Consider the following 17,094-nt stretch of genomic DNA (forward strand, 5'->3'; position numbering starts at 1 on the left):
GTCAATCGAATCTTTTAGACAGAAAAGAAAGGTCAGGTGCATATGGGCAAAGACAAAAAAAGAGAAGAAAGCTGACTTCTGTATTAAAAGTCTAATCACGAATTTCTTCTAGCTCTGACCAGATTGCCAAATGAATCCCACAAGGAACAAAATCTCAGGTCCCGAGTGTATTTACTCTCTACAACTATCTAATTAGCTGATTCAGACCAGTAACCTACACATTGTCTTTAACCCCAACCAGGAATACGTAGGCTTCTTCTACTTGGAATCCTTACTTATCCATACCAGGGATAGATTTAATTTTAGAAGTAGGAATTGAGAACGATTAGTATTTACTTCAGTCCGACTCATAGCCCAGTATAGAGCCCCTCCCTCCAACACGTGACGAAAACTTTAAATTATCTTATTGGCTCACTTAAACTACGTTTTGATGACGTTTCTGACGGGGACGGCGAAAAATGCGTAATTCCTTATTACCTCTGTCGCTATGACCCGCCTCTTCTTTCATACTGCTCCGTCTCGTGGAAGGGGGTCCTGGACTTTGACGCGCGCCCAGATTACTCTGTTCTCCATTCCTACTTATAAAATTAAATCTATCCCTGTCCATACTAATATCTGATTGAAGGTAATGGGATGGACTTAAAACTTTGATAAACCGCCCACTCCTCCTTCTTCGTGTTTCATTGGCTAATGAAATATATAGGACAAGCGTCGACAATAGGTTTACTCGTTCAGAACACGCAAATAGATCTTGTTTACATTCGGGTTCGACGTTCATAGATCCTCAATATCACGTGGTTTCTAAGTTCAAATACATTACGCGTGAAGTCATGGGGTGACGATTTTTACGCGTCCTCCCTTTTAAATCAAGCAAAGAAACTCAGAAAATGAAATGTTAAAGATTCCAAGTGGGAGAAATCTACGTATTGCAGCCCCAAACCCTTTACAAAAGAAATGCAATTCCTATAATAAATGAAAATCGAAATGAATCTCATTTCCAGCGAAAAGATTTCAAGTCGAGATTACGGTTGTTATATTGGAAATCAACTTCCTTTTATGTTCGGCTTTCTATTATTGGTGTCGCCGCCGGAAATGTAACGTACAATAATATAATGTAATCTACCTTATTTGATCTTCGCGGCGACTTGGAAACTAGATGAAAAATGCCGTGCCGCGCGCTATACCAAATTGAATTAGAGAATCATACAATTCAATTGTCAACTTGCTGGAAAGAAATTTAACCGAAAACTTTTCTATAAATTCCGAGTATTGAAGGAATTGCGTCAACGGCCTACTTTTGGCCTACTATACTCCAGGAATCGTGTTTAAGAAAGTTTAGGGTACGTACATTTCTGGAAAAGGTACCTGATTGGCTTCAGACTCTGAAACTAGAACTATAACTAAATGTAGAAATGGTGCGAGACAAATCCTTCGAATCCGCGTGCTTTTCAGTTTTCATTAATTTTCAAACTAGGCCTAGGCTTAACGTGTTTGAAATTTTCGGAGGCTATTTTCTTAATCTATATCTATATAAATCAAAGTCCTGACTGACAGACAGATCAACGCCCAGCCCAAAACCGCTTGCCCTAGAAGTCTGAAAATTTGCAGGAACGTTACTCATAAATATTAGGCGCGTACTAAGAAAGATTTTTTACAATCCGCCGCCATATTAAAAAATGGCGCCCAGAAATGTAAAAAAATATCTTCTCTATGCAACAAAATCCGCGCGTTTCAACCGATTTCACAAATATTTAGTACACTGGTTTCCTTTAACATATAGACGGGCTGAATGGTCTTTCGGGTTCGATTTGTTGCCATCTTTTTTAATGGCGGACAGAAATTTAAAAACCCTTCTTTATGGCGTAATGTACGCGTGAAAAGTAATTAAAAATGTCCCGACGGGCTGACGGGCAACGCCGAGTGCCTTCGCTCCTATGGGTGCTACAAAAATATTAGTCATCAGTAAAATCTACCCGTTCTTTATATCATTTTGATGAAAGTTCTTACTACACTCGAGCGACGCCGCGAGTAACAGCTAGTATAATGATAAACATTGGCGTAATTATACTTCCACGCATGCGCACCAAGTTTAAAATGTATGGTATTAAAAGAAAATAGAACAAACGGTACTGACGAATTCTATCGCACGTCACTTGTATTGTTATTCATAGGAAAAAAAGGCTTATCTCTCATTGAAAAAAAAACGAACTCGAATAATATCGTAATGCTATTGAAAAGAAAAAGAAAAACTGCAATCAAAGCCTGGCAGTTTTTGCCATTTTAGACGCAAGGGTGCACCAAATAATAAGGGGTTTCCATAATAAAAAAAATAAAGAATACTCTGTCAAATATGAAAGTTCAGAACCTGGTTATCTACAAAAAGCAACGAGCAGTCCTCTCACCCAATATATTGATTTTTGTTTTACATTTTAAAATGGGCCTTTTCAATGATAGATACGAGCCAAGTTCATCCACACTTTAATAGAGTATAATATAAGTTCGCAAGACCATAAGCCTGTGAACTAAAGATAAGTTTACTTGCTACGAGCGTCTCGTGGCGCCGTATTTCTGTTCCATAAGTGCGACTCTACATATACTTCGTAATGCTAGAGACTTATCAGCTCGAGCTAGTTTGAGAACAGCAAGCGAGAATTGCAGACTACACTCGGTGGTTAATTTTGCAGGACTTCCATCTTCCTGTTTAGTCTGAGCTAAGCCTTTGACAGCGCCTGACCAGGCTTCGCTTTACGAGAATCTATGACCTACGTCACTTCATGACAAGCCCTCAGTAACCAGTGACAAACTTACGGAATGTATCTTTTGAACTTATAAAACCGTTTCTAAACGCCCCTATGGGAGACCCATATTTATAGAGAGCATTACAGGGTTAAGCGTTAACGTGAATTTCCACGTAAAAAAAGCACCCATTGTAAATAACCAAGTACAATTTCAACAGCGTAATTGTGTTTAGTTATATACAGTACTTCAGAAAGGGCAGTGGTTATAGTAGCGCGAGTATCGCGTCGAAATAGCCCATCGAAATTCGAGAAAAATACATATATATTTGGTGTATCGCGATGAATAAGAAAATAGTGTTCTTCTAAAGGCAAAAACTCAATTTCAGTTTGGAATTTTTATAAGGTTACGCTTTGTTAAGCCTTTGAAACCCAACGTGACGTGTTCGAGATAAAACTGCCTCTTATCAATACACCCTTTCCAGTTTTAGAAGATTTTTGGCTTCGTCAATAAAAAAAAAAAATACTGAATGGCAGTGAAAGCTCAAAAAATATATTTTCAATATGAATTTTTGAATTTTCCGGCATTTTTCTAATTAATAATTGACATGGAGTGACAGTGTTAACATAATTAAATGTCGCTTAGTTAATTAATTTAAGTGATAAGGTCCCACCCTGTCTGTTAGTAACAAAGTAACGCCAAAGGTCAATAGAGTATAACAGAAAGTGAAGCTGGCAACATGCTTTTCACGTTGTCTCTGATGCACTTTACGAAATATAATCTATTATTATAACCCCCTATAAGCAGATTAAAATATAATTTTTATAACGTGTTCCCTTTCCAATTCAAATGAACAAACCGAATTGGCTAAATATTTTCGTCTTTTAGAGTTAAATTAAAAACAGATAACTGGTAATATTAAAATAGAGTCATCACTGATTGGTCTCTTGCCAACGAAGCTAGTAGTGAGAAAGAGATCAAGAATTAGATGGAGTACACCGCCTATCATTAACCTCACCAGTGCCTAGCTCACTCTCTGTTTTTTCCTATTTACCTCTGGTATCGACGAGACACTATTGTCAGTTTGGATATCAACTGAGTTTAACTGTATCTTAGCCGTCGACATTCCAAGAATTTGTTCCAAGAAAGAAAAAAATATAGTTGGACCACCGAAATTTGTCAGGAGTTGATTAAAGTGCACTCTGAAATTCGAGATCTTTATCAGCGTTACTCGAAGTTATGGTTAGGTAACCCATTTTTTAAAACAATTGTCTTTTTTCCCCATTGCAGTTATATAAATGATACACTGTTCCAAAACCATTACTTCAAAGAGCCATGTCCATAACAAGAAAATAGTAACAGTTTCCTATGGTATGTAGTTCACTATAAGTAATATTTTTCCGTAAGTGTGCTATAAATACCATGAAAATTATGAAAGACAAAGCAAACAAATTTCATTAGTCATTACCAATTCAATAAAAAGAAATTTGGCATACTTATGATTATACGGTTACCCATGGTACAATCAATAACGTACACTTATTGAAGTCAATTTAACTTGACACCATTGTGAAGAGTATGGGATAGTTATATTGTCAACGGTGGCAGTTTGAAGTTATATATCGTATTGGAATCTAGCGAATATCGATTTTCAATCACTTTTGAATAGACCAGATTAAATTTGACATCGGAAATTTAAGATCGTCTATGGCCGCGGCTTTTCCCACCGCAATCGCTCTCGTCTTTTATGGACGTTTTTAAAGGGAGTATTAAGTTCACCTTTTGCTATAGAACAAGCTTCGACTAATTTCACAGGCATCTTGTATGGAACCATATGACCTAATGTATATGCAATTTTTTTTACCTCTAAAATGTCTATAAAATATTTAGTTTAAATCTAACCACCATTTTGGTTTAAAAATGGCGATATAAAAACGTTTGTAGCGAAAACTGTTATAATTTTGAACCCATACAAGATTATCAATAATAAAGTAATGTTTTCCAATATTGAAGATAGATGGCGCCACAGTCTCTTCAATTTCGTTTCGCATAGAGATAGACATTACTGCAAACCCATACTTAGGCATTATAGGGTTTTTTGATTTTGATACGGCGCTTTTCGTTCTTAAAAATTTCCTGGTAAATTCATCATAATTTTTAACGGTCTTATATAAAACATTAATAATCTTTAATACCAACCAACAGTATATCGGCTCAAAAGTAAATAATAAATCAAGCCAAGTCTAGATAGTATAAGTCTAGAACCGCCATTTCTCTTGATCAAAGTCATTCAGTTCAAACGAAGTCAGACACACACACACGAACTTGGCAAACCAACGAAGAAAAAAGTTACTTCCTTTACTTATTTTGTTTCCAAATCACGTTGTAACCACACGGAAATCATCCGCTAGGGGGATGAAATCCGGGGAAAAAGGGGGAGGGGCCATCATTCAAAAGCTGGAAATACAAACAAGGGGGTCTGCGGGACGGGGAACGGGGATGGGCTACAAGTCCCGAAGTGCCAAAATATACGTTCTTTATTTCCCAAGTGTGTTTGCTGAGATTCCGACTAATTAAATCTAGAAGTTCGTTCGGATGGGCCAAGAAATCGATGCTATTCTCCTGAGACAGCCCCACCCCTTCACCCCCCCCTCGCCCTAAAGCCTGAAACTCCCCGAAAAGCTACTTTATCGATTTCCGTGGTCGGCTTCCACGCCAGTATCCCCTATAAGCAGTATAACAATGCTTAAATTCCAGATATGCCGCTTTAGACCCGTCCAAATTTAAATATCCGAGGTTTATTGAGGCAGTGATAAGCACTCATAACGGTTATGGTGAATGGACAGTTCACAGAGAAGGATACAGAGTGATACTCACTGAGAGGGGAGCGGCTACATATTCCGCCTAGATACGTTCAGAAAACGGCTACGCAATGGTTCTTATTAGCCGTATGCATTCCAGTAATAAGCGCTTAGATTTCGCCAAGAAGCAATATCTAGTTTATTAGGGAGAAGGTCTGAGTTCACCACATTTCTAGCTTTATCTCCAATCCAAACGTAGGTCCGGAGTTAATCCCCGCCTATAAATTACAACCAGCATCTCATTGGTTCTTGAAAACCCACGTCAGCGCGACGCGAATGACGAAAATTACGTATTTTCCGACTGAGGAGAGGCGAAATAACCCGGCCTCCTTTTACGTCCCCCCTTGTATTTTCAAAGGGGGATCGGGACTATGATGCGCGAATACTTAGGCATCTTACACCTTCTTCCTAGTAAAATAGATATCACTTCTTGATTTCGCATTGGAACACGTCGCCTGGTGTTGGTAAATGAAACATTTTCGTACTGAAGTTTCCCAGGCCGGGGGCGTTACAATAGGTCTTTCTCAACTTGTTAGTTGACTCTGAACGTTAACAAGAGTTGGCTGCCTCTAGCTCGGAAAGGACTCGGATTCTGTAAAGTATATCTTTGAAATTTATCAGGGAGACTTTAGGATTGACACTGCTAACACTATAACGACGAAAGAGTTACTTCAGTGCCAAAGGGACTCGGGACGGACTTGACCAAACAACGCGATATCCAGAGTTCACCGAAAGCGACAGATAGAGGGCGGCATATACCTATGGGAATTATACGTAGAAAGTGCGGTACTGTGTTGACATATCGCAGTTATCTCTTTTAAGGCATTGTACGCTACTATTTACACAACTGAGGCTTAAGGAAAGGGTCAAATTGAAAGTCGAAAGGTCATTTCAACAATTTTATAAATGGTGTGTTTACGCTAACTGATTATGTTTTTTCTGTACAGAATTCTATTCAATTAGTATCTCGCTATATTAGAACAATGAATGTTCGAATTAACAAGCGCTTTCATTTGAAATATTTACTTGAGACAAATAATCTAAATATTTATTGACTTAAAGTTAAAACCTTAGAAGATCGGCATTAAGTTGATAAACTAATACGGGTTTTCAGAATTTGTTTTCAACCTTCGCAAATATTAATCTATCCGAATTAGATATTAACCCTTGTAAACTTGCAGATAGATTTTAACGGCATTTACGTCTTTTTTTTTTTATTCTATTTTATCCCAATCACGTGACCTAATTTAATTTAATCAAAAGTCACGACAAGAAACGTAATTAATTCTAATCACGTTCCAAATTTGATTTGAAACAGTGACGTAGTTACTACGAAAAGCGCGTTCGGTTGAAATCAGAATTTCAAGGTCAATGGAAATTTCAAAAATGCCGTTTAAGTAAAATTACTTCTTTGAAACTATTAAGTCCGTTTTAAAAACCAACCCCATTTTATTAATTTCAAACACTCATTAATTAACGCGTTTAATTACCCCTTTAAAATGTTTCCTAAGCCTAATTTTCTGAAACTTTTCTTCCCTTTTTTCCCGCGGACGACCATTTATCATTTCATTTATTTTTAATAAAAATAAGGCGTTTTTCTTCGAAGAAATATTTCTTATTCTGTCTTTTGCTGAAAATACCGGATGGATAAACCGCGGTAATGTATTCAGCAACCTCCCAAATAAAAAAATATACTAATAAAACCGTGGCCCAATGAAAAAAAAACAAAAAAGAAAAAACTAGAGGGTTTTCGCTAAATTGAATAAAACTGTAAGAAGTAGATGGAAAGTGCAAAGATTCGTTCGGCTATAGTTCATCTCAAGCGCACTTGACAATGTGAAGTTGAAACTTGAAAGAACAAGGGAGAGTAGCAAACGATTTCACTAGCTAGCGATGATGTCGTTAAAAGCTGTTGTCGATTTCCGTAATTCTTATTTTTAATTAGAGATATTTTAAAACGGTGTCAACGATTTTACAAAAATATTTCCCATCTGTTACCCGAGATATTTAAGTTCAAAAGTCACCTTGTCTATAAGTGAGAATTTAATTGACATATACGCGCGCTACTTTGAAGTAATTGTTTGTTAAATTTAAACAAGAATATGTTGTTTCAATGGGAAGGCATATGGTTTTGAAAACAGTCATTCTGATGGGAAAGTAGTTTGGTTTGAGTTTGTCAAGTGTACTTGGACATGAAGTATAGCGGTAAGGGCATTAAAAGAACCTTCCTTCGTTTATCCCAGACTTAAACAGTGAAAAAAAAATAATAATAATTCGGGTTAAAAGTGTCGGTAACACACCCACCATTTTTAAGTAGAAGTGCAACAAGAATCCACCGGAAGGTGTTGCGCTTTACGAACTCTAATCTATTAGAAGCAAATTAAAATATAATTTAAATGAACATAACGAATTGGCTAAATATTTCGTCTTTTAGAGTCAAATTAAAAACAGATAACTGGTAATATTACAATCAAGAAGTGATATCTAGTTTATTAGGGAGAAGGTATAAATTCGGCACATTTCCAGCTTTATCTCCAGTCCAAACATAGCCTGTCCGGAGTTAATCCCCGCCTCTAAATTACAACCAGCATCTCAGTGGTTCTCGAAAACTCACGTCAGCGCGACGCGAATGACGAAAATTAGGTATTTTCCGACTGAGGAGAGGCGAAATAGCCCGGCCTCTTTTTACGCCCCTCCTTGTATTTTGAAAAGGGGACTGGGACTATGGCGCGTGAATACTTAGGCATCTTATACCTTCCCCCTAATAAACTGGATATAACTTCTTGTTAAAATACAGAAGCTAAAAGTGAGAAAGAGATCAAGACTCGCTATGAACTAGCTTCTATTTTTAAAACAGAGGGGGCGTCCTTTACGATCCCGTACTGTACGACTCTACCTAACCGCTAAGGATGCTGGGAAGACTTCGTTGCCTTTCCGCAGATGAGATAGAGACTGAAACGTTATAGCAGAAGTGAGATGAGACCAGAAGTACTGAGCTAACCAAATTCTTCACTCGGCGAAGGTGAATATTCTTGATAACACACCAACGGTTGGCCCTCTAGTAGCGGTTTCTGAATTTTCCCTCCAAAACGTGAGACGCTCCTGGTGGTAGACGGCCGAACTAGATTCAAGGAGCCGCGTCCGTGTTCGGCCGCTTTAGGTTGAGGGGAAGGGGGTAGGAAATGTTTTTGGAACTCGACCAATTTTTTTCTCTCTAGTGTAGGCGCGTGGGAAGCGGCATAAAATCCTCAAATTTGTTCACTAGTGCCAGGATCTACTACCAATGCTAGAGCCCTTCACTTCTAGTCTCATCTCACTTCTGGTTATAGTTATCCCTTTCTCCTTCAAGCTGGGAATACAGCAAGTTTGCCTAGCTGACATCCTGTAGAGTAATTTTAGCTTTCGTTTCCACTTTAAGAAACGCCGCGTATTGCGAGCAAACATCGCATCAAGGTGCAGTGTCACTGTAACCTTTAAGTTATACGTTAGTCGTCTTTCTTTGGGTTTCGGGTCCAATATATCGATTTACGCGTGGTTTATATACACATCACTTTAACGTGTCTCTTTTAAGAAATAAAGCAAAGAAAAGGAAAAGGCGGGGGGGGGGCGCCAAAAGAAGAACAACACTCGTGGAGGCGATTTGCTCCTCGGAATCGTCGTCTCTTTCTCGCCTCAAGTTTGCCTTCTTCACACATTCCCAAGTCTTTAAATTGATTTAAAAATATTTTAGAGAACGTCTTATTTAAGAATCCACAAAAGAAAGGAGATATACAGTCCTCGTCGCAAATTAAATTTCGCAAACGACTTATTTGGGTTTTATTTTTAGCAAATAAACCAAGTTAATAAAGTAAAAGAAAACTTTAACTCTTAAGTTTAAAGGGATAGTATTTCTTCAATGTTTTTAATCTAAATATTTATTGCGAATAAACTTTAATTAAAAAGAAGACAAAGTTATGACGTTGACTATAAGCAGGGATAGATTTAATTTTAGAAGTAGGAATGGAGAACTGAGTTATCTGGGAGCGCGTCAAAGTTCCGGCCCCCCTTCCACGGGACCGGTGTGGGGTATGAAAGAAGAGGCGGGTCACAGCGACAGAGGTAAAAAGGAATTACGTATTTTTCGCCGTCCCCGTCAGCAACGTCATCAAAACGTAGTTCAAGTGAACCAATAAGATAATTTAAACTTTTCGCTACGTGTTGGAGGGAGGGGCTCTATACTGAGCTAAATTTAAATCTATTCCTGCTATAAGCTTTAGTTATGCATGCAGGGCATCACGCGCCTCACTCTCTATGGAAGCCACTACAAAATTAAAAATCCGGCTTCGTCACGACAACTAACGTAATTAATTCTAATTGTATGCAAAATGTCATTTAAATCGGTGTAATAGTTACTGAAAAAAAATCACGTTGAGTAAATACAAGCAACGCCATCTATCATAACCTAACGAACTACAAAACTATTTTTTAAATACTACGTCAATCTTTCAACGTCTGTTATAGCAGCGAGGAGTAGACACGGAGTAAAATTGTACACGCGGTTTTAGACCGACAACCCTCACCATACACCAAGGAAGATGGAGATAGGGAAGTTTCGTGTAACGCTATAACTCCTATGTGCATGTGCGCACTTTTCTCGCGCATCGTGCTGAGGATAGGCGGCACTACCGGTTTCCTGCGCAGTTCAAACTAACGCCGAATATAAGTCATGTGACCTGCTACATTTCGTGAAGAGAGATTCCTATACTGACCAAACTTCCCTATCTCCATCTTCCTTGCATACACTAAGTTGATGGGAAACTCAGCCGCTTGCCACGAGATAAGATGTGGAAGTGTTAAAAAGTGTGTAGGCAACCTTCAGTATCGCGCCATTTAAAGGGGTTGACCCATGGCCGTTTCTACTCCCTCTTATGATACAAAAGACTACAGCGCAGGCGCCGAAAAGCGAGATGGAAGGCAATGTTTTACCCCCGTGTCTTTCCCCTAGAAAAGGCTAAAATTTGCTCTCCGTGTCAACTCATCCCTGTCCATTTAAGAAAAAAATTACACAAAATCGGCGTTTTGTTGTTTAGTTTTATCTCCTATTTTGTTGGGGATATTCGATTGGTCTGAACCTTAAGAGCTCAGGGGCGAGAAAGACAAAAACAAAGCTGAAAACTTTTATATTAAAATCTGATTCGCCTGGAGTTCTCAGTTCGCGGACGAAAATCAAAAAGAAACGGCCGGGGCTTCCTTCCACTGCCAAACGTTTATGTAAATAGCTAAACTAAAAGTAAATCGTGAATCGAATCAATTCTCCCAATTGTAAAAAGCAGCTTAGTCTACACTATAATTAATATAAAGAATTAAAATTCACTATCTTAAAATAGAAACATTTCCTTAACGATTTCATCAAAGAGTATTTGCCACAAGAGACACAGTTTTAAAGTTAGGATTTGAGCGTTTTAAGGATGACCCCTTAATTAAAATAGAATTCCGTATTGAGTTTCTTCGGGGATAGATTTAATTTTAGAAGTAGGAATGGAGAACGGAGTAAGGTGGGCGCGCGTCAAAGTCCCGGACCCCCTTCCACGGAACGGAGGGGTATGAAAGAAGAGGCGGGTCATAGCGACAGAGGTAAAAAGGAATTAAGTATTTTTCGCCGTTCCTGTCAACAACGTCATCAAAACGTAGTTTAGGTCAGCCAATAAGATAATTTAAACTTTTCATTAATGAAAAGTTCAAATTATCTTATTATTAATTACGTGTTGAAGGGATGGGCTCTTTACTGGGCTATGAGTCTACTAACCGTTCTCCATTCCTACTTCTAAAATTAAATCTATCCCTGGTTTCTTACTAAAATTTAAGGGGTCATCCGTAAAACAGTCTAATTTTCATAACTTTTTTTAAGGTGTGGGGGCAAAATTGGAACGCTCTGTATATTAACATTCATGGACCAATTTTATAAATTCCTGTATATATATATCTGAGAGTTAGAAAACAAAAAGTTTCCCCCCATTTTTGCTAAATTCTAAATTCCACGAAATTTACTTTGAAAACAAAGAATATACGGTACATATTGGCAAAACTCCTCATAGACCTTTTCGCCAATAACGCCAGTAGCTAAAACACTACACTCTTCACGAGTAAAATTATATTTTAAACAGTGAAATTCAGGATGACCATTCCGTTGATTTTCTAGAATACTAATTTTAATTTCCTGACAGATATCGCATACCTGTAAACACATGCACCATCTCTATCCCAGTTTCCTTCACCATGCACTATATGGGTTTAAAATCCACGATTTCAGCCTTGGATTAGCTTTCACGCTTGGTTTACCGAAATGGTCTATACTGGTAAGGTTACAACTCAAGTAGCCTTAAGGTTCAAAAGATTTTTCAACAGCTTGCTTTTGCTTAGGGTTCAATCAATAAACTAAAACATTTCTTTTTTCTTCTTATTGTGTTTCTCGTTTTGTTTTTGAGTTTATGGACCAAAAAAAAAAAAGAGAAGAAAGCGTTCAGAAGCGATTTAGGGTTAGGAAGCAGTGAGTTTGTTTACAAAAACAAAAATACTTACGAGAAATATATTACAGAAACGAACCTAGAATACAGCTCAGCCCTTAAGGGTCGAAACCCACTACTTATCTTTAAGTCATCAGAAATATAAAGGAATGCGAGGGACTAGAATTTTTTTTTATAAAATAATGAATATAACAATTGGAACCATGTTTCTTCCCAAGAAACGTATTAAACTTAAAAACGCTTGTATCTTTTGAACCAGAAGTAGAGACGAATTGAAAGCACCAACCCACCAACATAAAGTAGACCTTTTGTAGGGCATTATATTAAAACTAACTTTTACCTGCGGCGTCGCTCGCGTGTAATAAGAATTTCCATCAAAATGGTATATAGAATTGTAGATTTTACTGATGACTGATATTTTTGTAGCATCCTAGGAGCGAAGGCACTCGGCGTTGCCCGTCAGCCCGTCCGGACATTTTTTGTTACTTTTCACGCGGACATTATTCCATAAAGAAGGGTTTTTAAATTTCTGGCCGCCGTTTAAGAAGATGGCAACAAATCGAACCCAAAAGACCATTCAGCCCGTCTATAGGTTAAAGGAAACCCGTGTACTAAATATTTGAGAAATCGGTTGAAACGCGCGGAATTTGTTGCATAGAGAAGATTGTTTACATTTCTGGGCGCCATTTATTAAGATGGCGGCGGATTGGAAAAAATCTTTCTTATTACGCGCCTACTACTTATGAGTAACGTTCCTGCAAATTTTCAGCCTTCTAGGGCAAGCGGTTTGGGCTGGGCGTTGATTATCAGTCAGTCTGTCTGTCAGTCAGTCAGGACTTTGTTAGATCACTGAATTCTCCTAGAAGTTGTATCAGTAATACATAAAGCATTTCTTTGAAACCTTAAAGGAGCAATACCACTGTTACCACATCTGATTGAAGATAAAGGGAAGGGACAAGGGCTCCTCCTTCCTCGATTTTCATTGGCTATTGACATATATAGGACAACCGTCGACACTAGATTCACTCGTTCAGAACACGCAAACACGTTTGCATTGAATTTCGAGGTTCATGCATAGATCGCGGAAATCTGGGCGCACACGTAGTTTCTAATATTAAATGCATTACGCCTGACGTCAGGGATGACAGTTTTAACAAGTCCTCCCCTTTAATTCAAGAAGATAGGCAAAGAAAAGATTCCAAGTCGAAGAAATCAACGTATTCCTGGTTCTTTCAACGCTTCCATAAAAGGTTACGCGAAGACAGATAGACTCACGAGGAGATTGGAGATATAAGGGTACGGTACACATGTACCCATAAAAGAACAAAGAATAAAATCCAGAAAAATGTTAGATACATTTTTTTGCTATTTCTTGACCTTTTTGAAGGGTTGGCCGGTCATTTCTCGGTAGAAATATAAGGTCTTCGTGATTACTGGTTATGGCTTAGGGGTTCGTGGCTAGTGAATGAGCGCGGTAATTTCGATTTATAGAAACTATTCTACAAATGGCTATGGCCTATCACGAACTCTGAACTCCACCCAGAAGAATTCTACCAATATCAATTTCATACTCGCCATATATTGATTGGTCCCTTCCTTATTCGAATATTACATCATCGATTTATTTTCTTAGATAATAGAATGAGATATCATAAAATAAATGGAAACACTTACCCCGTTATCCGCGGGTCAAAGGTCAAAAGAACTATGGTGTCTATACCATCATCGTCGTTGTCATTTTAGGTTAGATTTCGACAAGAGGGGTCAGTAGATTACAATCAGAAAGTGGCATACATCCGATATCCTGATTAAATAAAGCAGAAATTAAAAATTAGGTTGCGATTAGAATGTTTTACGGATGATCCCTTAAATTTAAGTATGAAACTGAAAGAAAATGCTAACTTAATTAAGGGGCCACCTGTAAAACTCCCTAGTGTTCATAACTTGTTTAGGGGATATCCTTTGTGACAAAAACATAGAAGTATGGAACATTTTCGACTCAAAACCGATTGTTCATAGAACCATCCCACTTAAAATTACTCATTTAGTTTTTCACGTCGAGCTAAATAATACATACACACTAGTACCTAGATTAAAGTACACCTGAAATGTTGGACGAATCGTTCTTTCTCAGGCACGTGAACTTGGAAAGGGATTAAATTGGGAAAAACAAGGTTCAATAGAAAATCGATTTAGCGATATATACGATGCTAACACACAAAGATCCCCCGAGTTCGGAACACACTATATATATATATTTTTTTGTTCTTATAGTTGAGGTTTTCTCCTTACATGCAAGGCTTCTTTACAAGCTGATACTCATCAATCTTTACTTTGTGTAGATCAAAGTACACTACGTATAGCGCCAACAATCTAGCACCGTTCAACTATAAGGTCGTCGTAACTCGAGAAAAAGTTATACCGAAATATAACAAAATTTTCCTAGACCAAAAAAGTCCACCAGTTTCGTTGCTAGCGAGAAGCTTTGATAGAAGTCTGAATTGAAACTTTGTAGGTAAACAAAATTAAAAAAACAAATTGTTGTTTTAGCAGGAGAAATGAGGTAAGATGGAGTGCTGAAACTCTCAAAGTGTATACCCAGCGCGATCCACTACCCTTTTGTTAAGCGCTGCCGCGTAGCCCCATTGTATTTGTATTAGAACAGGGATAGATTTAATTTTAGAAGTAGGAATGGAGAACGGTTAGTATTTACCTCAGTCCGACTCATAACTCAGTATAGAGCCCCTCCTTCTGACACGTAACGAAAAGTTTAAATTATCTTATTGGCTCACTTAAACTACGTTTTGATGACGTTGTTGACGGGGACGCGAAAAATAAGCAATTCCTTTATACCTCTGTCGCTATGACCCGCCTCTTCTTTCATGCTCCTCCGTCCCGTGTAAGGGGGTCCGGGACTTTGACGAGTACCCAGATTACTCTGTTCTCCATTCCTACTCCTAAAATTAAATCTATCCCTGATGAGAACAAGCTTCTTTTTTGAAAACAAGAGTTCTTTGAGATTCCATGCAGCACGAGCCTACCTAAACGCTGAGGATGCTGGGAGTACTTCGGTGCCGTTCCGTAGGTGGGGGTATAGAGGCAACATTATAGGTATGGAGGTTACCAACTCCATCCCTCTCTCTTTCAAGGTTTTAGGTACCATTTCAATCCCCCCTTTAAAGTTCTACAGGGTGTAACAGACACTCTTCTTATTTCTAGGCTTAAGAGGCTCGGTGTTATACAGGGTGTTCAAAAAAGGGTGGGCGGTAGGACCGAATATGGGCAAACAAATTTGATTTGAAAATCCAACTCCCATGGCATTTTGCAATAAGGAACATCCCTCAAACAAGTAACGATTTGAGTGTTTTAGTCACGACCCCTAATGAAATAAGCATTGTATTTCAGTGTTTCTTAAAGGGGTCATCGAAATTTCACATCTCTAGTCGGCCGTTCAGCAACATTGAAAATAAGTGCGAATTCATTGTTTCCAATCTCGAGAGATTCATTCTACTAAGAAATTTTCATCGTTCAGTCCGATTAGGTCAAAGTAGAGCGAATCAAAGGCTACAAGAATAGGGAGCAATAAAACGGTTCATGGAGTTTAAGGGTCTTTATAGATGCGGGCGAACGAGCGAACGGGTCAAACACAGCTAGTGTGTATCGATTATTAAACGTACAGTTTTTTCTTTCTCCATTCTTCGAGTCTTTTGGAAGATTTATATGCAAATCCGAACCGCGCTTTACCATACTGTTCCCCTTACCAGGAATCCATACACCTAATAGGAATCATTGAGTAGTCATTTTCTCAACGTATCTAGGCGGGTTTTGTGGGAGGAGCTAACTCGTCGAACCATTACGCATGAATAATCGATCTCGTTACGCGTTGCATCTTGCGCGCGCTTAGGAACTCGCGTTGCTACCAACCAAAGAAACCATAGCTAGAAAGACGTCATAATTATGAGGAGTGACAGATAGTAAGTTCTCAAGCGCACGGCCCACAAAACCCGCGTAGAGGTATGGGGTCACGATGATTCCTGTTAGATGTATGCATTCATGCCCATAAATAGAATGGAACCTAACCCAAGGATACAAAATAGATGCGGTACGCTCTTCCTGGCCCCTAAGGCCTGGTGCAATCTTGGAAAAACCACCCTGATTATTAACAACCTACGGGGGTTATACCCTTTCCACGATTGTCACGATGGCTATGGTAGGGACAAGGGATTGTATCCATTCTTTTTGTTGTTGTACCCCAGTATGTCCCGGACACAAAGAGAACCTATTTGCATATTTAGGTTGTGGCTGGGACGTAGAATACTTTAACCGTATTGGACACCCATAATTTGAAGTCATTATTAGGTATTGTTGCAATAAATGCATTTGATTAATTGATGAAATTATGATGTGTCAATCTAATTAACCACGCCTTAATTAATTCATTAATTAATTGAAGTAAAGGGGTGATAAACCTTCTTGGGGTTGCCATGAAAATGAAATAAAATAAATAAATAATTTTCAGATCATAAAATTCTAAGATGACTTTTAAAGTAAACAATTCATACGCTCATGGTGTATGTACGAACCAACCCTGGCGATCTTCCTTTTACAAGTAAAAATATCATTCACAAATGGGGTTGAGGTGTGGGGGTGTTGGTTGGTAGTACCGCATATTCGAGTTTTATTTCCCTCCGGAGGTTTTGCGGGGTTGCGAGGGGGAAGGGGTTGCTCCAACTTAAAATGATTCTTCATCGATATTAATTTCCTTTTGCGCCGAACGACATTCCGGTCCCCCCCAACCCCGACCCCAGGGGGAAGGGGGGGGTCGAGGTTCCCGGGTAAAAATGTAGGAAGCGACAGTCGTTGGAATAGCCTCGAGGAAATAAGGCGCAACCTTCTCTTTTTCGTGTCGCGCTACAAATGTACGTACGATTGACATAACTCGATTTTAGGCAAAATACCATAAGTGACATAACAGCAATAAGTATGATATGCAT

General features: G+C 38.5%; 1 protein-coding gene across 2 annotated transcripts in view; it reads right to left on the reverse strand.

Annotated features, from left to right (window-relative positions):
* LOC149625227 (cytochrome P450 4c3-like) overlaps window positions 1-17,094 on the reverse strand; it is a 75,711-nt gene that overhangs the window by 31,994 nt on the left and 26,623 nt on the right. For both annotated transcript variants that reach the window (XM_089852021.1, XM_089852020.1), the window contains exon 2: window positions 13,775-13,904. The gene's annotated coding sequence lies outside the window, so the exon portion shown is untranslated. The remainder of the gene's footprint in view (window positions 1-13,774; window positions 13,905-17,094) is intronic.

Source organism: Phalangium opilio, unplaced genomic scaffold (genome assembly GCF_054372755.1).
Source record: "Phalangium opilio isolate 3A_F unplaced genomic scaffold, DU_Popi_V2 ptg000105l_1, whole genome shotgun sequence".
NCBI lineage: Eukaryota > Metazoa > Arthropoda > Arachnida > Opiliones > Phalangiidae > Phalangium > Phalangium opilio.